The sequence below is a fragment of the Elephas maximus genome, chromosome 3 (genome assembly GCF_024166365.1).
Source record: "Elephas maximus indicus isolate mEleMax1 chromosome 3, mEleMax1 primary haplotype, whole genome shotgun sequence".
Lineage (NCBI taxonomy): Eukaryota > Metazoa > Chordata > Mammalia > Proboscidea > Elephantidae > Elephas > Elephas maximus.
Window position 1 is genome coordinate 39,210,486 of NC_064821.1, and position 23,348 is coordinate 39,233,833.

Below are 23,348 nucleotides of genomic sequence, written 5' to 3' on the forward strand. Positions count from 1 at the left end.
GTCGCTGAAGGGGGATGCAGGGGTGCGGAGGCTTTGCAGCAGAACCTTGCTGGGTTTGGGAAAGCAGGGGATGGAGTCTGGTGTGCATGGAGGCCCCGTGTGCAGAGTAAGACTTGCTCCATAGGCTTTTCAAGGCTGTGACCTTGCAGAAGCAGATCATCAGGCTCATCTTCCAAGATGCTTCTGGATGGCCTCAAACCGCTAGCCTTTCTGCTAGTTGTTGAGTGCTTAATCGTTTCGGTTGCCCAGGGACTCCAGAGGATGTGGCAAAGCAGAGGAGCTGCTCTGAAGAGTGCCAGTGTTTTCTCATGTCCATTCTCTGGGGAGAAAATTAAGAACATTCTGCAGAGTCTGGGCTATGTGAGTTCCCAACAGAAGCAAAACTTCGTGCCCTTATCCTTGAGTTCAGGTGAACGGCCAGCACCCAGTGGCCTAAGAGCCAGGCACCTGGGTTCTCATCCGGAGGACTTCCTGCATGGATGGCGGTGTTTCTGTGCTGTCACATGGGAGGGCAGGGTGTTTTTTTTTTCTAGACTTTCTCCCCTCCTGATGATTTAGTTAGTTCATGCTTGTAGAAAACTGAGGCAGAGAAAGGACAGTTTGAAGCAGCAGCAGGTCAGTGGGTGAATGTTTGTGAGCCGTCGCTGTGGGATGTCTAGGATCGTGGGGTTTTTGAGGAGCGGTTGTCAGCTGGGAAGAATGTGGAACCAGGAGAACAGGTCGGCGGTGCCACGTTCTGTCTGATAGAACTGCCGCCTGTAAGTATGGTCACTCTTTGGAGCAGATGTTCTTGAGTTGCTTGCAGTTTTAGCAGGCAAGTGAAACGGCCTCTCAGTGTGCATCTGCTCAGGTAACTAAAAGCTTCATGTTAATAGTGAGCCTACACTCTTGTATTGAGTGAGGGACAGTGTTTTAAGAAGGTTGAGATAAAAAGAAAAGGTTCTGGGTTCCATGTGGTGGCCAAGGGGTGGAAGCAGTGAGGCTGAGGAGCGAGGTCAAGGTGGTGGCCATGGAGTGACTGGGCACCTTGTGGTGACCAGTGCTGTGGAGTAATTGGCCACCCCAGGTCCTGCATGCCACAATTTCGGCACACAGGATCCAGGACTTACTAGTGGAGACTGTGGGCTGCTTGTCTCCCCTCACTCTCCAGGCTGTATGTATGACCTCTTTTCTTTTTGTTTGATGAAAATGTAGGTTAGTGTTTTAGAAGATAAAAGAACTTCTTCAAGTAGAATACCTACAGGTCGCCTTAGGAAGCGGGGGTGGGGGAGAGGGTCTTTAGCACCGGTCCACCCAGCCCTGTACCTCCCTGCTCTTCTCTGCTTGGAGGTGCCCCTGCTTCACCAGTGAGGGTTCTTCAGGGGACTTGCCTTCCTGTTCCTGACCCTCTTTCCAGGGTACCTTGTGTAAAAGCACTGAAGACATGAGCCCTGTTGACACGGCGGAGGCCAATGTTTGGGGTGGATGTGCTCTCAGACAAGTGAGTGCCCAAAAGGCATGCTGTTGAGAGGAGTTTGGGGGCAGGTTTGAGTTCCTAGGATTCAGATTGGCCTCAGTTGGGTGTGATAGAACTGGAGGGAGGGGTGTGGTCGCAGGGGCCTTAGTAGGCCGGGATTATAAGAGGTCTGAGCTTGTTTGAGGTGAAGAATTTTTCAACCTCACCTGTAGCTCTGCCTGCAGACCCCACCACCCTCTCACTGGCCTTGCTGGCTGTGTCATTTAGCTTGACCCTCCAGACTTCACGCTCCCTCAGTGAGGTGATGTCTGTGAGCTCACTTAAACGACATCCTGCTCCTCAGCACAGGCCGGCTAGTGCCACTGGCCACATGAGGCCTTGCACCTGCCACCCAGGAGGTCCCGTGTGGCCAGTGAGGCTAGTCTGGCTCAGGTGGCCAGGTGGTATGCTCTGCTGAGTCTCACGCTATTTCCCGTTTCTAAAAGGGGTGATGACAACCTTCTCAGGAGGCTGTGTTGGGATCTGGGTCTCAGCACGGAGCCTGGCTGCAGTGTGTGACCAGTAGATTGTGCTGTTGTGACTTCCAGACGAGGGGCCAGAGCAAATAACAGGAGGGACCGTGCCACCATACGTGCAGAGTCCCTTCGTGCCCTCCACTGCCACTTGGCCGCATCTCAGCTCTATGGATTGGCCCTTGTACCCATGGAAGATGGCATGCTCCTCCAGCGTGTGTCCTTGTCAGGGTCCCCTGCTGACTCGTCTGCTGAGGGGCTCACTTGACCTCTGATTCTAGATCCTCCACCTGAAGGAAGGGACAGCCTCTTCCACCCTTGGCTTGCTGACACTGATGTCCTGATTTTCTGGGGCTACTCTTGAGACCAGGAGGGGTAGCCAAGAGCTGGCTCCTGGCCTGGGCAGGAAGCAGGTCTCCTGCTTGTGCCCACCTGACTGGCCCTAACCTGGTCCCCCTTCCAGACTCATAGCTCATGTGGCTCTGGAGGTGGACAGACAGGCTTTTCCGTGACCACCACTTCCTCGCTCTTCAACCTTGGGCAGGTCGCCTCAGTGTTCTCATCTGTGAAATGGGGGCAGTATTTTTGGCTTCAGAATGTCTGTGAGGATGAGTGGGAAACCTTTGTAGGTAGTTGGGTTGTCCCACCCCCTGTGCCTCCGTCCACCAGGGGCTGCTCCCCCACACCTCAGCTGCGGAACAGGGAGACACTCAGGCTGAAAAGGAGTTTTATGACATAGTCCCACCATAGCCTAATGATTTGAAGGTCGCTGTTAGGAGATCTCACCTGAAAAGGTCAGTCAAGTTACCCAGAAGGAAGGTGAAAACCTGCGCATATAAACCAAACGTAAATTTCCTTCGTTTGCAGTGCTTCTTTGCAACTAGCCCTTGAGTCAGTGGCTGTTTGACTAGATTTAAGACACTTCACTTTAGAGAGGTTGCTCAGCATGACCTTGAGGGGAGCAGGTTCCAGGCCCCATTCCCATCATTGAGTTACCAGTTGGTGCATTTTTGTGGCTGTAACAACAGATATTTTTCCTGTGTGTTTTGGGCAAGCTCACTCTGCCAGCAAACTCTTGAAAGCTCTTCTCGCTGTGAATGTCAAGCTTCATTCACACCTACAGAGAAAGTACGTTTTCCTCAGTTGCTCAGTAGTGGAGCTTTGGGAACAGTGCTATCTAAGGTGGTAGTCGTGAGCCCCAACTCATGGTGACCCCACACACAACAGAATGAAATGCTGCCCGGTCCTGCACCATCCCTGTGATCAGTTGAGGATCAGACTGTTGTGATCCATAGAGTTTTCATTGGCTGATTTTTGGAAGTCAATAGCCAGGCCTCTTTCTTCCTAGTCCATCTTTGCCTGGAAGCTCTGCTGAACGCAAACCTCCACTGACAAACACGTGGTGGCTGTGCTTGAGGTGCTTTGGCTGAGAGCGGAACCTGGGCCTCCCACATGGAAGGTGAGAATTGTACCACTGAACCACCACTCCCTCTGCTCTCTAAGGTAGGAGTGTAGCAAACAGCATTCTGGGTTGTGTGTGTGTGTGTGTGTGTACCCGCATGCGTGTGTGCACACACATGCGCGTGCTTTAGGTGAAACTAAGTTGCTCATTCAACACTTTATACACAAGTTGTTTTGGGACATTGGTTGCAATCCCTGCGATGTATCAATATGTGAACAGTCTCCCCTTCTCAATCCTGGGTTCCCATTTCTGTTTGTCCAGTTTCCCGTCTCTTCCTGCTGTCTCCTCTTTGCTTTTGGGCAAGTGTTGTGCTTTGGTCTCATATGCATGATTGAACTAAGGAGCATGTTTCTCATGTGTATTGTTTGTTTTTTAGAGTTGTCTAATTTTGGCTGAAGTGTGAACTTCAGGAGTGAATTCAGTTCTGAGTTAAACACTGTCTGGGACCATAGTCTCGGGGGTTCCTCCAGTCTCTGTCAGACCAGTAAGTCTAGTCTTTTTTTTGTGAATTTGAATTTTGTTCTATGTTTTTATCCTGCCCTGTCCAGCACCCTCTATTGTGATCCCAAATTCTCGTTTTGAAGGCGCGAATGGAGTTGATTAAGTCCTTGGAGGCCTGTGATGTTCTCAGGACTTCCATATCATTGATGGAACACTTGAACTTTGTTTTCTATAGTCTCACGTATGTTTTTATATTCTTTGTAATATAAAGGGTTAGTACCCCTTCTCGCTTTAATGGGGTGGTTCTTTCAGAAGATCGTGTAGTCAGGTCAATACGAGGGAATCTCTTAGGCCATCTGGACCCCTGGTAGAGTTTGCAGGTTTCCTACGGTTGTTTCCTTAATGGATTATTTGCTAAACTGACCTTTCCACAATTTGCTGTGGGTCGTATGTCTCCTGCTACCCCTCCCCAAACCTCGTTTGGTAATGTTTCCCATGGTTAGGCCACGTCTGGTACTGAAATCTGGAGAGGGGAAGAAATTGTCATCATTTGAGATCATCTTTGGACATAGACGTTGACATACTGAATTTGGATCGAAATGTAGTTTCAGCCTTCCTGTCTACTTGTGTTTATTTGTCAGGACGTGGCGTTAGAGATGTAAATATTTTTGGTGGTTGAACAGTAGACAGATTTAGGATTCACCGTGACTAGCTTTTTCACTGGGGGCAGTTGTGGTTTTGTGGTTGAATTCTTACCCTCCACACAGGAGACCTGGGTTCGAATCCCAGCTAATGCGCTCATGCGCAGCCATCACGCATCTATCAGTGGAAGCTTGTGTGTTACCGTGATACTGAACAGATATCAGCAGAGCTTCTAGACTAAAACTGAAAATCAGCCAGTGAAGACCCTGTGGATCACAGGGGTTTGATCTGCAACCAACTACTGCCAGACTGGGTGGCATTTTGATCTGCTATACATAAGGTTTCCATGAATCAGGGCTGACTTGACGGCAGCTAACAACAGCAACCTTCTTCTCTATACTTGGTTCTGACATCCGAGCACATGGCACACAGACTTCAAGATGTGCTGGACCGCCCTTAATTTTGCCGGCTGGACACCGAGGCCCAAGAAGGGGGTAGGGAGTGGCCTGCCAGGGCTGACGGCAGAGCGGGGCTGGGACATAGCCCTGCTCCCTCCCAGAGCCTCCCTCCTGAGTTTGCCTGGCTTTCGTGACTGCTCGTGTCCTAACTCTACTTCTTTACAGTGTTGTCTGTTTTCCTTTATTTGAACATTCTGGTTCCTCGACACTTGGGAAGGTCTTTTGGTAGGTTTCCTTCCTCAGGCAGGTCCTTTGGAGCCCTGAGGTCATCCTAGGGGTCTGAGGCAGGAGGACAGGACAGGGTGTGGCAGGAGGACATACACCTAGGGGCTTCTGGAGCTACAGGGCTACCTTTTTAAGCAGTAGAGTGTTTCTAGTTCTGGAATTGAGTGGGTGATGGCTTTAAATTTCAAGACCATAAAACTGCTTTCTCTGTCTATTAGAAGAAAGGGATGGCACTTAATGAGTTTGTAGATATCATTCAGATGATATGCAGGTGACTGTTTCAAGATTCAGAAGATTGGCTCTCAACATCAGGAGGAGCAGGCATGGAAGTTGGGTCCCCCTCTAGCACGGAGCAACAGTTGGCCGTTCCCGGGTACGAGGGGCCTGGACGCTGGCAGAGAGCACTGGTTGGCTCTAAAACAGTGCAGCCAGGCAACTAAAAGATGTTTCTACAGAAAGGCTCTTGCCAAGAGTAAGTCTCATCCAGCTCATGGCAACATCATGTGTGTCAGAGTAGAACTATGCGTTGTAGGGTTTCCGGTGGCTGAGTTTTCAGAAGTAGATTGCCTGGCCATTCTTCTGAGGCCCCTCTGGGTAGACTCAACCCTCCAACCTTTCAGTTAGCAGCCTAGCGTATTAACTGTTTGCACGACCCAGGAAGTCTGAAAACATGTTAGGGAAGGCCTTGCATGTCTTTTTTACATGAGGAGTCCACTCTGGCCGTTGGAGTGGTCCTTAAACCGTATCATAGGAGACCTGGTTAAGTAAATTGAACGTGTTTTGTTTGGAGGAGAGATTAGGGTGGGGGCAGCTGGTGGGTTCCAAAGGCCCATCGGTGAGCTGCTCAGAAGTGACCAGCATCTTTCTGCTGCCACCCCATCAGGCACAGGACTGCCCATTCTGGGAGGGTGTCACAGGACAAGATGAGGTAATCTACCACAAAAGGCAGCCAAGGTGGGCACATGGCCACGTGGAGAAAGGAGCTCCGGTGAGCAGCTCAGACCCCACCCGTCTCCTGTGACATTGTCTGCTCCGTCACCCTGGTTTGGTGCAGAAGGAAAAAGAGACTTAAATGATAAATTACTTAGGAAGATGAGGGAAACTTTGCTCTTAAGCAGTCCATGGGCCATTGCTGGTTGTTTTTTTTAAAACTATCTTTTAAATGTTAGTCTGTTGACGTTCAAGAGTCTAAACTATGTGGTAGGTGCCCTGTGGGCGTGCAGCATGGCCACTGCATCCCCACACAGTGAAATCACCAAGGCAGGCACCAGGCCATGGACATGGGAGCCGGAAGGCTCTGGGGTGAAAGCGTGGAGAGTCGCCGTGGCCTAGGCGGCCCCTGCCTCAGGCACTGAGTAGCCTCGTTTTACCCCAGGGCTCTGTACAGGCACGATTTTTATTAAATGCCTGATGTGGAAAAGTTTGGGCAGCTCTCATTGGTCTGCTTTGAAGAGACTGTTTTCTTCAGTCTTGGGCAACTCCAGCGTCTGTAGAGAAGGTTCAGGGCAGGTGGCTAGAAAAAACCGTTTACAAGGGCCAGAGTGGGACAATGAGCAGAGCACACACTGGGACCTCTGGATTTAGGTGAAGTTGCAGTGGGAAACAAGCTCTGAGAACATAGGTTCTACTGATTACTGGAGACCTTAAGTATGAAGCCACTTACACCTCATCCTAAAAGCAGGGAGGTCCCTGAGGATTCTGAGCAGGAGAGTGTGGACTTGGAACTGGTCAGGGAGGCTGCCAGGACAAAGGCTATTGGGTAACAGCGGGGTGTGAGAGCTCACAGGGCCCTCAGTTTGCCTGATGGGGAATAAGAAGCAGGGACAGGTGCCAGGGACACGATAAGGAAGATTGGGCCTGATTAGCTGGGTTCCATGGACTGAGGACGTATTTCATCTGTTCGGTCAACAGCTGTTGGAGTCCGTTTCCTGCTGGGCCTGCGCCATACGCTTGGGGTCCAGTAATGGGTGAAAGGGGCCGTTCCTGCTCTTGGTGGCTCAGGGCTTTGTGTGAGCAGGAGGGTGGGCAGGAGAGGTCTGTGGAGGGTGCCCAGGAGAGCAACCCAGGCCCCAAGGCTGAGTTTGTGGGAATTTGGGCAAAGGTATGGTGAGCTGGTCCTGCAGAGGGTATCCTGGGGCAGTGGCAGCTGCTTGGTGAGATAGCCCAGCTGGTGGCTGCAGTGGGTTGCAGTGGAGGCCCCCCGTGTTACCCACCTTGTGTGACCCATCCGGCACATCGTGGGTGCAGAGGGTACGACTGTGGCCCTGCATGGTCACGGCCAGCTCCAAGAGGACAGGGCAGAGCTTGGCTTGTCCTTGCACGCACACTTGTCCCCAGACTGGTGCTGCTTTGTGTTACATAAAAGTGTGCAAGATCATCGTTGAAAGTATATCTAGGGGACCATCTTGTGCACATAGGAAAAGTTTGTTTTACTCTGCTCCCAAGGGTGAGTGAGCAACAGATGGATGGACACAGATCTTAACTTTGCATGAGAAAGAGCTTCCCAACCGTTACGAGTGGCAGGGACGAGCCCTGGGAGCTTGTTGGTAACCTGCATTTTCTAGATTCTAAGAATTTTCCAGCTGGGGGTTTTTGGAAACTTTTCCAGAAAGACCCAGAGCCATTAAGACATTCTTCTGAAATATCCAAATGAATTATTCCAACAGCTGCTGCTTCCTGGTTTTAGAAGGCTTCCTTGTTTCATGCATTGCTCAAATGCTTTCAAGTCCTGACTCTTGGTCGATTTTGAGAGAAGACAGGTGGATGTCCCACTGCTGCAGGAAACTGGTTTTGAGAGAGGGGAGGGGTCTATGGAAGGAACAGAGCCCTGAGACTTGGCATCCGGAGGAAAATGGCTCAGGTCACCAAGTGGCATCTGGCTGGTAATTACCAAGACCTTGTCTTTCGGGGTCCTGATGTTGGCTCCAGGGTGGGAGTGAGGAGTCAGGCAGGGTGGCAGTACACCGGCTATGCCCTGGCAGAGTGTCTGCCTGGCCCTTGTGGGTCCCTGCCATCCTCGACCTTTCTGCTCTCCTCCGGTCAGTTTGTCTGCTTTGTCACTGCCCCACACTTTTTGAGTGCTTAGTGATGTCTACTGAGAGAAGAAGGGCGGCCTCCACATGCTCCGTCATGGACCCAGCTTGCTATGTGGAGTGTGGTTGGCATGTGTGTGAGTTTGTTGGAGTGAAGATGAAAATTGGTCCTGATTTATGACCCAGACCTGGCTTGTAAACTGGCTATAACAAAAAAGAAAAAAAAAAACCCCGAACCTGTTGCTGTCGAATCGAGTCTAACTGTAGAACTGCCAAATAGGATTTCCAGGGAGCTTCTGGTGGATTCGAACTGCTGACCTTTTGGTTAGCAGCCGAACTCTTAACTACTACGCCATCAGGGTTTCCAAACTGGCCATAGGGGCTCAGAAACAAGTACTTGGTCAACAGAGACAGGTCAGTGTCTTTTAGAAAAGACGAGACACACTGAGCCATTGAACAATTGCATATGTGGTGTGTGCGATGGTGTTCATTTCTCTTGGAGGCTCCATCAGTTCAATAGAGGTGTACTCACCATCTGTATTGATTTCTGTGTTTTTGTTCTGGAAGTTTTCCCTGAGTCATGAGATGGATCCAGCCCTAGGGTGGTCTTGGAGTCACTCCTTTGCTGGTCAGTGGTTCAGGTTTGACTGGGCCTAGGAGACTGGCTCACCAGGGCTTGAGTCTCATCTGATCTCTCATTAACCATGTAGCCATGGGTAAGCCTGTTTTCTCATCTGTGAAACATGAGTGGTAATGGTAGTATGTTATGTGAAGTGGGAGTAGTAACGGAAGTACCTCGTGTAAAGGGGATAGTGATAACAGGAACAGGTACCTGGTGTGAGGTGTGGGTAGTAATGGCGGCACTTCATGTGAGGTGTGGGTAGTAATGGAGGTACTTTGTGTGAGGTGCCGGTAGTAATGCTGGTACCTCGTGTAAGGTATGGGTGGTAATGGAGGTACCTCGTGTGAGGTATAGGTAGTAATGGCAGGTACCTTGTGTAAGGCGTGGGTAGTAATGGAGATACCTCGTGTGAGGTGCGGGTAGTAATGGTGGTACCTTGAGTAAGGTATGGGTGGTAATGGAGGTACCTCGTGTGAGGTATAGGTAGTAATGGCAGGTACCTTGTGTAAGGCGTGGGTAGTAATGGAGATACCTTGTGTGAGGTGCGGGTAGTAATGGTGGTACCTTGTGTAAGGTATGGGTGGTAATGGAGGTACCTCGTGTGAGGTATAGGTAGTAATGGCAGGTACCTTGTGTAAGGCGTGGGTAGTAATGGAGATACCTCGTGTGAGGTGCGGGTAGTAATGGTGGTGCCTTGTGTAAGGTATGGGTGGTAATGGAGGTATCTCGTATGAGGTGTGTGTGTAGTAATGGAGGTGCCTCGTGTGAGGTTTGGCAGTAATAGCAGGTACCTGGGCAGTTTGGAGAATTAAATGAAATTAGGTATGTCAAGTGCTTGGCACAAGGCTGGCAGGGACAGAGAATTCAGTAAGCGTTAGCCACTGTTATACTTCTCTTTGTCTTCCCTTAGTAACAAAATCTTCTTTCAGCATATTAAAAATAGTTCTCTCTGTCCTACAGCGTTCACAAGTGGGTTTTTCTATAGCATTTGTACTCTGTGCCCAGCAGTAACTTTGTCCAGGAAGACCAGCCTGATGAGCTCACCCAGGAAGGCCTGGGCTTGGGGACAGCGGGGCCCTCTCTAGCAGTGCATCACTGTGTCCTACGGACAGGGTCTGGGTCTGTGACAGGTGGCCGGATGCAGAGGGGGGCAGCCTCAGGCTGTGGTAGGAGAGGGGTCTCTGGGGTGGGCCTCTTAGGGGAGGTGGAGGTGAGACTGGCCCTGAGGGTCCCTGCGAGACTGGCCCAGGCTGTGCGTAGTTAGCGAATGAACAGTGCATGCTGAGCCCCTGTGCCCTTCCCCTCCAGCTCATTCCAGCCCAGGCTACCCTCACTGATGGGCAGCTGGTGGCGCTGGGCCGGGGCTTGGGGCTTGAATGGCTCCTGGGGGTGACTAGGTGGGGCCGCATGGGGACTGCCCACTCCTAGAGCATTGTTTTCTGGATCAGCCTCTACTCTCCTCACAAGCACAGCCAGAGGCTGCACATGTTGCTGGGCGAGGCCAGGGCAGTTGTCAGTGACCTTGCGACCTGGTCCCTGGTCTGAATCGACCCTCAGGGGCTTCAGGTGTCACAGTTTTGGTCCTTTGCTTTTCCCGGGAACGTGCCTGGGAGGTGCGTGTGGTGGAGCCTCAGCCCTGCTGGGTGCCAGTGTGCTGTGTATCATGACAGCTCCTGGCAGCCCCGCGGCATAGAAACCGAGGCACAGGGAGTGTCGGAGGGGCATGCAGGGCCAGGGATGGGTGGGGTGATGTCTGACTGCAGGCTGAGGTAGCCTCAGTTCTGAGTGGGTGTAAGCGTGGAGAGGAACCAGAAGAAGCATAAGTTGTGCAGGGGTACTTGGAACCGATTGTGCGTGCATGTGGCATGGTGAGCACGTGTGTGCGTGTATAAGTGTGAGTGCGCGTGTGCCTGGTGCAAGTGTGTGTGCGTGTCAGCCTATTCATTGTGGAAGTTGAGCCTGTCACTTTAGCCATTGCAGTGTGTGCACGTGGAAGAAAGAAATCCTGGTCCACATTGGACATGGGCACTGTGCTGTCACAGTGACCTCTGCCTTCCGTAAAGGGAGACTCAAGAACCTGCCAGGGTCAAGTGGCCACATTTGTGCCTCCTGTAGAATTCTGCCTGACGTCTGAGAGTCACATCAGAGTAAGCAGGGCCAGCAGTGTTGGGAGTGGGACCCCAAGAGGCCTGCCTCTATGGCACAAATACTCCTTGCAGAAGCACTAGAAGAGTAAAGGGCCTCCTTCCTGGTTGGACCTCTTTCTGGGGTGGGACAGCCATGCCTGGTGTCTCTAGCAGCAGGTGAGGAAGCTTCTTCTGATTGGGAGTTTTTCTCTTGGTCCGAGATTTAGGACTAAACAAACTCAGAAAACTTGCCACAAGAGCAGAAGGACTGGGGGTTTTATTATTTGATGTGAAAAGCCCACCAGGTTCCCTGAGGCTGACACACCTGGTGGAGAGTAGACTCCTGTCACTGCGAAGTCGAGGCCACCTGGATGGTTGGTGGGTGAGACTGGCTGTGCCAGTACCTCCCCTCGTGTGTCTTGCTGTCACGAGGCATGTCTTTCCAGATGCTTGACTGGTTGCTGTAGGCAGCTGCCGCCTCTCTGGCCCCTGCCCAATTCCTTGGCGCTATCCCTGGCTTGTTTTCTAGAGTTGGTTCAAGTTATCCCAGGGAGACTGCATGTTTGAGGTCACCTGTCACGCAGGACGCATGCCTGTTTGCAAAGGAAATGCCCACTTGTCCTAGCCAAACTCGAGGGGGACCCCAGTAGTCATTTTGCACCCCTTCCTCTCAGGTACCAGTGGTGTTGGGGGTCTCTGAGTGATCTGACCATTTGAAACCGACCTGCACAGAAATGTGCTCTGAGCCCGGGCAGCTTGGTGGCTCGTGCTTATGTCTCATCCAAGATGCTGTTGGGTGTGAACTGTTGTGTGTGAGCCATCACACGTGACCAGTTGCTCCAGTCTTACAGATGCCACCTGTACTGCCAATCCCAGACCGGCCTCTCATTGCGAGGCATGTGAATTCATTGGTTCGTTGCAGGCCCAGGGGCTGCTCAGACACTGAGGGTGGAGCTGGTGTTTCTCCCAGAGGCACTCACTGGTAGGCAGGCTCGTCAGCCTGCCTTCGCCTCCTGCCAGAGGGCTCTTAAGTATCCTAGGACCTAGCCGGGTGGTTCAGGGATGTGTTGGGACAATGTGACACCAGCCCAGTTGGTTCAGGGTTGTGTCTGGAACAGTGTGACACCTAGCCCAGGTGCTCTAGGAATTGTGTTTGGGATACTCAGCCCAGGTGGTTCAGGGATGTGTTTGGGATGGTGTGACACCCAACCCAGTTGGTTCAGGGTTGTGTTTGAAATAGTGTGATACCCAGCCCAGGTGCTCCAGCAATTGGGTTTGGGATACTCAGCCCAGATGGTTTAGGGATTGGGTTGGGATGGTGTGATACCCAGCCCAGGTGCTTCAGGGATTGTGTTTCGGACAGTGTGACACCCAGCCCAGGTGGTTCAGGAATATGTTTGGGATGGCATGATGGCTGCGGCGACCACTCAAAGGGGACATTTGTGCCCACAATGAATGTCATCCTCGTTGTCCACAATAAACACTCCCTGGCCCCTACCCTGGGAAACCCTGGTGGCGTAGTGGTTAAGTGCTACGGCTGCTGACCGAAGGGCCAGCAGTTCGAATCCACCAGGCGCTCCTTGGAAACTCTGGGGCAGTTCTACTCTGTCCTATAGGGTCACTATGGGTCGGAATTGACTCGACGGCACTGGGTTTGGTTTGGCCCCTGACCTGAGTGGCCCAGTCCGTGGCCAAGGTGAGGTTAGGACGGAGTGTCCTGCGGGAAAGCAGAGCTTCGGAAGTGCGGACAAGGCTGGGTCTGGTCCCAAGAAGTGGGGTGAGGCAGGCCCATGTTAGTCCATCAGAGTTGTGACAGTCAGGATGCTGTGCCTGTTTTCCAAAGCGAAGTGTCCCAGCACCCTTCTTGTATGATTGTTTGGGAGGGGGAAGGCTGAGTGATGGTGGAAACCAGGACAGGTCAGGGTTCTAGGTTGTGCTTGGGTACAGTGTGTGTACCAGGGCCACAGGCTTTGTTCTGTATACACTGTGTCTCCACAGGGTTAAGATGACGTGTGGTTCTAGAAGGCTTATTGTAACATCATCTAGAAGCATTGGTGCCCAGAGGTTCCGGGATGTCTTCAGTGCCGAGGAGGGGGCCTGATGCACTTCCTCTAGCTGTGTGGGGTCACTCTCAGGCATGCTGAGACCTCCAGGGGGCTCAGGGAGCCTGGGTCCAGGAGCGGCTGAGGGTCCCCTGGCCACGTTCAGCTGAGGCTGCAGGTCAGTCCTGTCCAGGGTAGCCGGGTGTCAGGGAGAAGCCAGTCACAGGGAGTCGTGTCCTTTGCTTTTCTGACGTTTTCTTTAGGATGTGCACTTCCTCTAGCTGTGTGGGGTCACTCTCAGGTATGCTGAGACCTCCAGGGGGCTCAGGGAGCCTGGGTCCAGGAGCGGCTGAGGGTCCCCTGGCCACATTCAGCTGAGGCTGCAGGTCAGTCCTGTCCAGGGTAGCCGGTTGTCAGGGAGAAGCCAGTCACAGGGAGTCGTGTCCTTTGCTTTTCTGACGTTTTCTTTAGGATGTGCACTTCCTCTAGCTGTGTGGGGTCACTCTCAGGCATGCTGAGACCTCCAGGGGGCTCAGGGAGCCTAGGTCCAGGAGCGACTGAGGGTCCCCTGGCCCTGTTCAGCTGAGGCTGCAGGTCAGTCCTGTCCGGGGTAGTGAGCACCCGAAACAGTACACTCGGGCACTTTTTAAAGTCCCAGATCATCTGGATGTAGACGTGTGATTTCTGGTCATCTTAAACATAGTGTTTGAGTGTAATTTTAAGCTGCTGTGTGGACCGCTGGGGATGAGGATGGGGTGGTAAAACAACCACTAAGATGCAGAGTGGAGTAATTTGGAGAAGAACATTAGTAAGAGTAAGAACTAGCTGATGCTGTCTGAGATTCCTCAGTGTAAGAGCTGCTGGCCCTTGAGTGGTCTTGCACTCTGGGGACACCTGAGGAGGGTGGGGGCGGGCTGCTGGGTGTGACCCCATCCACTGGCTGGACCGTCGGAAGTTGAGCTGGGCAGATGGGGCCTGTTCACAGGATGCTTTTGGACATTAGGATGATTTGGTGGCGTGAAGGATCAGGTGCCTCGAAGGCAGAAGAAAGGAGGGATGTGGTATAGAATTGAGACCTGAAAGGCCGAGCCTATTGGAATGGCCTTACCTGGGTTTTTATGGTGACGTTAAGAAGGGAGGGGCTTCAGTGAGTTCACACTTCTAGGCCCTCAGCGGGTGAGAAGTAGGGCCTAAGGGGCTGAAGGCATCTGTGGCTGGGGCAGCTCCATGAGCGCCTCTCTCTGGAGCCAGGATGCCGTGAAGCCCGGCCATTTCGGGGGCATCCACTCTGGGACAGCGTTCTCTAGGGATGGTGATGGCACATGGCTGCACAGCCTTATGTATGTAGCTGTTTTCACAGTATGATTTGCTGCTCTGATGTAAGGGATGGTTTGCGCTTACATGGCTGGGCTTTGCCTCGAGTCCACCGCGGGACTTGGTGGTCAGGTATTTATAGCCCAAGAGGAAGTCGCTCACCATTTCCTCCTCAGTCTGGTTGGGGTGGGGTGAGGAGATGGCAGGAGGGGCCCTTTCTCTTGTGCCACAGCATTCAGGGCAGAGAACCTAGGGATACTTGACATCGTGTGTCCAGTCTCAGCCGTGCCCAGTGATGGTAGGTGAGCAGGAAGGCTGGGTGGAGAGGGCTGCTTGAGCAACAGTCCTGTGAGCTTGAGGAGAGGAAGGGGGGGGGGTGGGCTCTCCAGGCAATGGGACCAGCACTTGCAAAGGCCCCAGGGTGGAGAGGATAGGTGCACGGGTCAGAGGGAATGGGGCCAGTGTGGTTGGATCTGAGAGCGTGGTGTGAGAGAAAGACAGAGACTCTGTGTGTGTGTGTGTGTGTGTGTGTGTGCATGAGCATGTGTGTGCTACGGTCGATGTAAGCGCGTGAATGCATGTGAGTGTGAGGGTGTGGGTGTAAATGTTGAGTACAGGTAAGTGAGTGCAGGTGTGCACGTATCTTAATGTGCATGAGTGCAAGTGAGTGTGTGGGTATGCATGTGAGTGCATGTGTGAGTGAACACGAGTGTGTGTGAGCACGAGTGTGGGTCTCTGCATGGGTGTGCATAAGTGTATGTGCTCAAGTGTGAGTGCAAGTGTGAGTGCGTGAGAACATGTGTATAACTGTGTGCACATGCATGTGCATGCTTGCCAGGTGAGGTCACGGGGTTACCGGGAGAGCAGGCAGGCCACGGATGGGAGGTGGTGCCCTCTGTTCCTGTGACACTGGGATGGAAGGGAGGATGTGCCCTCTGTTCCTGTGACACAGGGAACACATGGCAGGCATTGGGGACAGTAGATTGGTCAGTGCGGGGATGGCCCAACTGTCCCTCAGGTCGTAGTTACGGGACTTGGGGTGGATGGGAGCCTGGGTGCAGGACAGGCTGGGCAGACGCGAGACCTCAAGGTCACGGCTGGCCATTACCCTGGTGCGCCTTGCCTGAGTGAGGGACCAGGATTGCAGCCTTCCAGCCTGGTTGCCAGGGACTAGCTGTGCTGGTCTTACCCTTGGCTGGGCTGTTCTTCTGCCTCAGGTGTGCCGAGTCATGCTCTTCTCCACTTCTGTGGAGACAGGCTGCTTAACGGGGCCATAGCCCCCCAGGGAGAGATGGGTAGGTAGCTTGTTGTCTCCCAGGCCAGCATGGAGCCAGGGGGCCTCTTGGTGTGACTCCTCGACTTCCCTATCCAGGCAGGCCTGTGTGGGTCAGATGTCATCTCTGTCCCTGTCAGTTACTCCTTGTGCTCAGAACACCCACAGGGGCCAGGTAGCCAGCATTTGGGTCCTGCAGCCCACAGTGGGCAGTGCTGCACAAGTGGGCAAGGTCCTGTCCAGGAAATGATGCTCCAACTCGCCAAGAAGGCTGACTCTTGCCCAGGTTAACCCTTCCCCGATCAACTGGAGAATGCTAGGATGGTTTTGACATTTGGCTTCCCGGAGACGCTCCATGTTACAGGGCCTCAGTTTCTCCTGGGAAGACTGAGGCGGTCCTCACCCCCTGACTGCATGGCAGAGCAGCAGTAAGGGCTGCTGGCAAAAGGCCTAGGTGGCTTGTATGGGCACACGTGTCTTGTGGAATAGCAGACGTGGTAGACCTAGAGAGGGTGGGGAATCCTGTCCAGTGTCATTGGTTCTGTCTCATGTGTTTGGGCCTGAAGTGCCCAGGACTGGTTTGGACTTGAGGTGGGAAAGGCTTGGGTGTAAGGTGCATTGGAGGGTTTGAGAGCACAGCATTTCAGGGAGAAAGGGGCCTTGGGGAAACATGCAGCCCCTTGGGTCCCCTCCAGGTGCAGATGAATGCCTGGCCCCGGATGCCAGCCTGTGCTACCGATGGTACTGTCACCCAGGGTCCCAAGGGACCGCAGCTCCCAGAGGGGTGGCTGGCATCTGGCCGGGCCTCTACCTGTGTTAGATGGAAGCTGACCCTGCATGCCTGAGCTCTTGAGGGGATGAAGCGCAACAAAGGGCTTCTGTTGCCCAAAGCAAGGTGCCTTGATTTCACATGAATCACCATGGTTACCTTGTGTGATCTCCTCTAAGATTGGGATTTGGTTGGGGAATGGTAGTGTATGGGTGGTGGTGGGGTCGATTGTGTGTGTGTGTGTGTGTGTGTGTGTGTGTTTAAATCAAGGACACAGGTGCAGGGTCAAAGCCAAACCATAATGATTTATCCAGGGAGCGCAAGAGTCTCTCTTGATTTGGTAATTGTGTACTTAAGGGTTACTTGATACTGCTTTCAATCGATGGGTTGGAAATGAAAACAGTAAAAGCTCGCTGGATCAGCCAGTGCGGGTGGATGGCAGACGCCCCAGTGATAGCTGTGGATGCGGATCACAGCGCATTTCAGAGAGTTGCTCAAGATGCTATCGGGGGAGGTGCTGCCGTGGGGCCTCAGGTCCAGCCGTCTGCCTTCACATCCCACTTTTCCATTCAATAAGTATTTATCGGACGCCGGCTGTGGGACAGATGGTATTCTAGGTGCTTGAGATAAAACTGGCACTACTGTCCTTGTGGAGTTTGCCTTATTGTCGAGTGAGAAAGTATGTGAGTGGCTGGTGACCCGTGGAAAGGCAGTAAGTGCTATGAGAGAGGAAGTGCACGGGGAGAGGGGGCTGGTCCGTTGTACACATGAGCATGGCGCATCCGTGCTCCAGGGGCCAATATTGGGGAATGGCCAGGCATCAGGGGGTGGGTGAGGCAGGGGCAGCAGCTGCATCAGTTATGGTATTAGGACAGACATGTAAAAAGACCCTTCTGAGATCGTCCGTGAACGTTGAATATGCGCTGAGCATTAGTTGATTATGGACTAGATATTAATATTGAACATGCCCTGGGCATTTATTGATATCCAATATGTATTGGGCAGTAGTATCGATTACAGACTGGGCATTAGTTTGGTATTGGTTATAGACTGGGTGTTAGTTGATACTAAGGATTATTGTTAGCTTTTTAAGTGTGACAGTGACTTGGTAATTATGTTTTTAAAGATCCTTTTCAATTTGAGATGCCAAGTGTGGAATGGATTGTTGAAATGACACAGTATCTGAGACTTTGGTTAAGAAATAGAAAGGCTCTGTGGTGGGGGTGCTGTTACGTTGAGGAGTGGCAGGAGACCATGTAATTGGAGCAGGGCCCAGAGGTCAGAGGTGGATGTGGAGGTGAGGCTGTGCAGGGCGGAGGCCTCTGAGGCAGTGAGAAGAAAGCTTTTTCCTCAGTGGGTGAGCCGTTGGAGGGCCGTGAACCTTCAGAGTAGAAAGGCCTGTGTGTGAGTCTCCCAAGGGGGATTGTGTGGCTGGCAGGGGATGAGACACGTGGATTTGGACGTATTTGATGGCAGATTGGAAGGGTTGCCCCATGGGCTGGGTGTGGGCCAGCAGAGGAGAGGAGTCAGTGGGCAGCTCCAGATTTTCATCTGGGCCCTGGAAGGATCAGCTTGCCATGCACTGGGCTGGGGACCTATAGGGGTCGCTATGAGTCGGAATCGACTCGATGGCAGTGGGTTCGGTTTTTTGGGGGGGGGCGCTGGGGAGGCCACGGTGGGTGTGAGAATTGTACTGGGCGTACTGTGACGCACAGGTACAGGTAGTCCTTGACTTAATTTACGACATATTCGAGTCGTGACGAACTGCACTTAAAACTGTCTTTTTTTTTTTTGGCACATCTTATCGTTAGTAATATGTGCTACATACGATGTTTCAGTGCCTAATTTGCTGATATCATCATGTCTTAGGTCTATGTGTAATGTTTTTAACATCCAAAGATTGGATTTATAAGGATACTGATAATAAAAGGCAATAATAATGAAAACTGAAAAGAAGAAAAGGTATTTGACTTACATCAGAACCCATTTACAATGGAACCCGTCTTAACCCAGGGACTACCTGTAGTTAAGTGCCTCCCCTCTGAGAAGAATTGCCCTCAGCCCTCAGGGGGCATGGCCCTTGTGCCTCAGGACCTCCTGTAGAAAGAAAGGGCATGGGGGACTTTGTGGTGGAAAGTAGCTGTCCACATACGTGGTATTGCTTCCTGGCCGGTTCTGAAACCAGGTGGGACCCTCCTCTGGATGCGTTTTCCTTTGGACGAGTTGTGCTCGCTACTCTTGAGTTCTTTGCATTTCCATATGAATTTTAGAATCACTTGTCAATTTCTGTAAGAAAGCCTGATGGAAATTTTTCAGTGGGATTGCATTGAATCCGTAAGGGGGGAGAACTGACCTCTCCCTGACCAATGAGCAAGATATCTCTACTTATTTAGGTTTTCTTTAGTTTACCTCACAATGCTTTATTGTGGTTTTAGTTTATGGGTCTTGCACATATTTATTAAATTTAGGTGTTTCCCATTTTTTATGCTAACATAGATGAGTTTTTTTAAGCCTCAATTTTTAAGCTTCTGCTAGTGTGTGAACATGTTATTAGTTGCCACTGAGTTGTTTTCAACTCACGCAACCCCTTGTGTGCTCGAGTAGAACTGTTCCATAGGGTTTTCAAGGCTGTGACCTTTTAGAAGCTGATCGCCAGTCCTCTCTCCTATGGTGCTTCTGAGTGGATTCAAACTGCCAGCCTTTCAGCTAGTAGTTGAGCACTTAACCTTTTGCCATCCAGGGACTCCTTGTGTGTAGACATATGGCTAGTTTTTGTCGACCTCCTGTAGCATAGCAAGCGCTGGGGAAGCACAGGGGACTTTGGAAGAGAGAGGCCTCGTCGTGGGAGGAGTGAGCATGAAGATATGGTCCATGGGGTTCCCAGCCCAAATGAGGCCACGGACAGCAGAGAAAGGGCCTTCCTCAGGAGCCTGCCTTGCCTACAGCCCAGTTGGGGCTGCCCTTGGAGCCCAGAGGCCTTTTTGCAAAAGTGCCGCTGGCTATTGCACGTTCTCCCTTACTTTTACAAGTTCTCCTGAGAGTTTCTCACCGTCCCTGAGCTGTGAATTGTATGTGAACCAGTTTAAAAATAAAGGCTTCAAATCAGAGCAGGCTCCTGAGAGTCATGTGGGTAAGGAGGATGACACCATTGGTGATGGTGACAGTGCTTGGCATTTCTGTCCTGCTTTTTTTTTTTTTATTTAAGTGGCTCAGAGCTGAACAGTTGCTGGAATGTCTTGGATCTGGCCAATCACTGGGTTCAGCTTTTGCACTTAGAGCCCTGAACACCTGAGCCCACAAATTGGAGACTGACCCAGATTCCACAAACTGGGGCCCAGGCCAACCCTGACCCCGACACTACAAACCAGGAGCCAGCCCTAACCCTGGCCCTGACACTACAAACCAGGGACGGATGACCAGACTGATTTATACCACAAACCAGGGTCTGAGCCGACCCTGACCCCAGCACATACCACAAATCAGGGGTCTCCCACATGGCAGGTGAGGATTCTACCCCAGACTACTATAACTTCATTTTAGATGTGGCTGTTACCGCCTTCGTGCCTCTGTTGTTGGTGTATATTGGTTGGTGCTATGTGACGTGTCTGAGGTTGATAGAAGTCCATTTTCCTGCTCTCCCACATGAGGATGGCCCTGGTTGAAACTGCAGAGGCTACTTTTGTGATCCCAGGGGCTAGATACAGTCACAAGTGCTGGCATGTCCCAGAGACCTTCCTTGGAAACTCAGGGTGTCTTTCTTTGTCCCCCATTTAGGCTGGTGAGCACGTTGATGTGGTTGCCTACGGACACAGCTGCCGCCATGGCCAACTTGTAGGACCAGTGTCCCTGCGCCAGGAGCCAGGTGAGCAGGCCGTGTCTGAGCGCAGGCTCAGTCAGCTCCTCAGAGGCCGATGGTGTCTCATAGAGGGGATACAGGGGGTGCAGGGTCGCACACTATGTCTGCGGGGAGCCCTGCCTCACCTTGGGGACCATGAGCCCTCCAGGGCTGCTACATTCTTACCCACCAATCCCTAGTGGTCACTGCTGGACATGCACAGGGCTGAGGGGCCGAGCCATGCCAGGTAATCTGTCCTGAGGGGTCAGGAGACAAGTGTAGGACCAAGGGGCTGAGCCACTCCGGGTAGCCTGTCCTGAGGCGTTGGGCAACAAGCTGTCAGCAGTCAGGGACAGGAGACCACATCCGCCTGGTAGCCTTTGCCCCAGGCATTTCCAGGATTTCCTAATGTTGACCCAACTGTTAGACATTTTCCTTCATCTGCAGTTGGGAACGGGGACAGGAGGGCCACAGAACTCACCCTGCAGGGACTTTATAGGTTAGGATCAGGGCCCTGACTAGAGAAGAATACAGAACCTGGAGAAGAACTTGAGGGCAGCTTGGAACCTCCTAGCTCAGCTACTTTGTTTTGCAGAGCAGTAAACTTGGATGTAGCTGACAGGCAACTTGGTGGGGGGGGCTTCATGTGCGATTGGGGGCCTTTATGCAGGGTGCTTCATCCCTGTCTGAGCGTGAATCTCGCCAGCTGTGTGGTGTAGGAGTCAGCTGCTCCCAGATATGCCCACAGCCCTAAGGGCCAAGCTGAGGGCAAGACACTACCATATTGGGTCAGGTTTGGGAGATCTAGCCTGTCTGCCTCTGAGAAGAAAATATGGGCTGGTCTTTGGTTGGTCAAGGAATCCTGGTATCCAAAAAACATTTCCAGAGCATCCTTTTAATGAAAACACACTTTCTCAGTCTTTAAGTACTTTTTTAATTGAGATATAATTTGAATACCATAAGCCATCCATTTAAAGTGTACAATTCATTGGTATTTTGTATATTCAAGAGTTGTGCAGTCATCACCTCTAACTAATTTGAGAACATCCTCACCACCCTGCAAGGGACCCCATACCTATTAGCAGTCGTTCCTCATCCCTTCCCCCAATCGCTAGCAGTCACTAATCTGCTTTCTGTGTCTGTGGATTTGCCTCTTCTGGACATTGCATGTAAATGGAATCAAGTGATACGTGGTCTTTTGTGTCTGACTTCTTTCACTGAACATGTTTTTGAGGTTCATCCACATTGTAGCATGCATCTGTGCTTCGTTCCTTTTTATGGCTGAGTAATATTCCATTGTTTGGATGGACCACATTGTGTTTATCCATTCATCTATGGATGGACACTTAGGTGGTTTCCACCTTTTGGCTATTTGAATAGTGCTGCTTGAACATTTGTGTACACATTTCTGTGTGGACATGCATCTTCATTTCTCTTGGGTATATACCTAGGAGTGGGATTCTGGGTCATATGGTAACTCTCTGTTGAATGGTTTGAGGAATTGCCAGGCTGTTCCCATAGTGGCTATACCGTTTTTCATTCCCATCAGCAGTGTATGAAGTTCCAGTATCTCTATTCCCAGTGGTTTTTGAACAGGTAACTCAGATTTTGGGCCCATGTCTTTGAGATGCTCAAGGACTGTCTGTTAAATGGTGTACATTATCTGGTGGTGGTTCCAGCGTGCTGTCACTAGAGTCTGGGAACATTAGGCATTACGAGAAACGGAAGGACGAGAAATGGGGGCTTGGATACAGTTCTCCCGTGGGAGGGAACAATGCTGTGTGCTCTACACATGTGAGATCATAGGCCCTCCCCTAGATCCACAAGGTCGGCTTCCTACTCCTGGAAACACAGAAGGGTCTTACCCAGCTCTTCCAGAATCACTTGGCCAGGAGGTGGGAGAGTATGGCTTCAGTTCCCCGTGGCCCTCCTGTCTCCAGAGCCCACAGTACCGTACATGCAGAGGTGCTGTGTCTCCTGATGGTACACTGAGGGGGCTAAGAAGAGTCATACATCCATACAATGGAATATTACTTAGCCATGAAACGGGTCACAGCTTTTAGTGTAACGTGTTTGTGGTGGAAGAACTGCCCTGTAAAAATGTGGCCCCACAAGGCATGATGATGGGGAGTTCTGGGCTTTCTCTTCACTCCAATTTGCGGCATGGTTAGACTTAACAAATATGATGAACGCCATTGTTCTTGTTGTTAGTTGCTGTTGAATAGACTCCTACTCATGGTGAGCCATGTGTATCAGAGTTGAATGGCTCCATAGGGTTTGCAAGGCTGTGAACTTTTGGAAACAGATTACCAGGCCTTTCTTCCAAGATGCCTCTGGGTGGGTTTGAACTGCCAACCTTTTGGCTAGTAGTTGAACATTTTACCATTTGCACCACCCAGGGTATATGATGATAGCCACTCATCCAAAACCCAAACCCACTGCTGTAGAGTCGATTCCGACTCCTAGTGACCATATAGATGTTAACGCCCAGTGGGTACTTATTTGGTCTACCTGGCTGCTTTTAGTCTGTCAGCCATTAAAGTCACGTTCCAATGCCAGGAGGGACTGGGGGGTGGGCAGTGAACAGAGAGGGTGGGTCTAGGCTTGGTTGTAAGCAGGATTGCTCTGGACATTGGTATCTAAAATTTGGGGACTTAATTCTAGAGAAGGTCTGTAGTGCCTCTAGCCCAGAGTGACTGACTGAGCCCTGCACTTGTGGCGACAGGATGGCAGGGCAGCTGGTGCTCTTTGCCTCTGCCTAGGCCTGACTCTAAATACATGGCTTGGGCAGCAAGAACTTGAAAAATGGATGAATGGTGGATGCCGGACAGACGGTGGCTGGGCAGATGGAACTTTGTCCCTGTTGTCCAAGGCCAGGAGGGATGGCACAACCACAGCATCACCAGTAACCAGATGGCACCTTGGGGTGGGAAAGAGACCCCAGAGGTCATTTTGACCCTCCCCAGGGCCCTTGCCTCCCTGGTGCAGGAATCTGGAGGTTTACTTGGTGCAGGAATCTGGAAATCTTGAAGTGACTGACCAGGAAACAATGCTTTGTAAGCCATTATGACCCCAGATGTTTTCAGATGCTCAGGGTATCACACAGGGAAAGATGCTCATGACTGTTGCTTCTTGAAGG

At 51.6% G+C, this 23,348-nt stretch overlaps 1 protein-coding gene across 11 annotated transcripts in view; it reads left to right on the plus strand.

The window, feature by feature from the left end:
* The window catches only part of GATAD2A (GATA zinc finger domain containing 2A), an 83,142-nt gene that overhangs the window by 18,569 nt on the left and 41,225 nt on the right, over positions 1–23,348 (plus strand). For 8 of the 11 annotated variants that reach the window (XM_049877532.1, XM_049877541.1, XM_049877539.1 and 5 more), the window contains exon 2: positions 20,149–20,236. The exons of 2 other annotated variants lie outside the window; for them this stretch is intronic. The gene's annotated coding sequence lies outside the window, so the exon portion shown is untranslated. Of the gene's footprint in view, positions 1–3,316; positions 3,428–20,148; positions 20,237–23,348 lie in introns of those variants that run through there. One more of the 11 variants, XM_049877534.1, reaches the window with a different exon arrangement.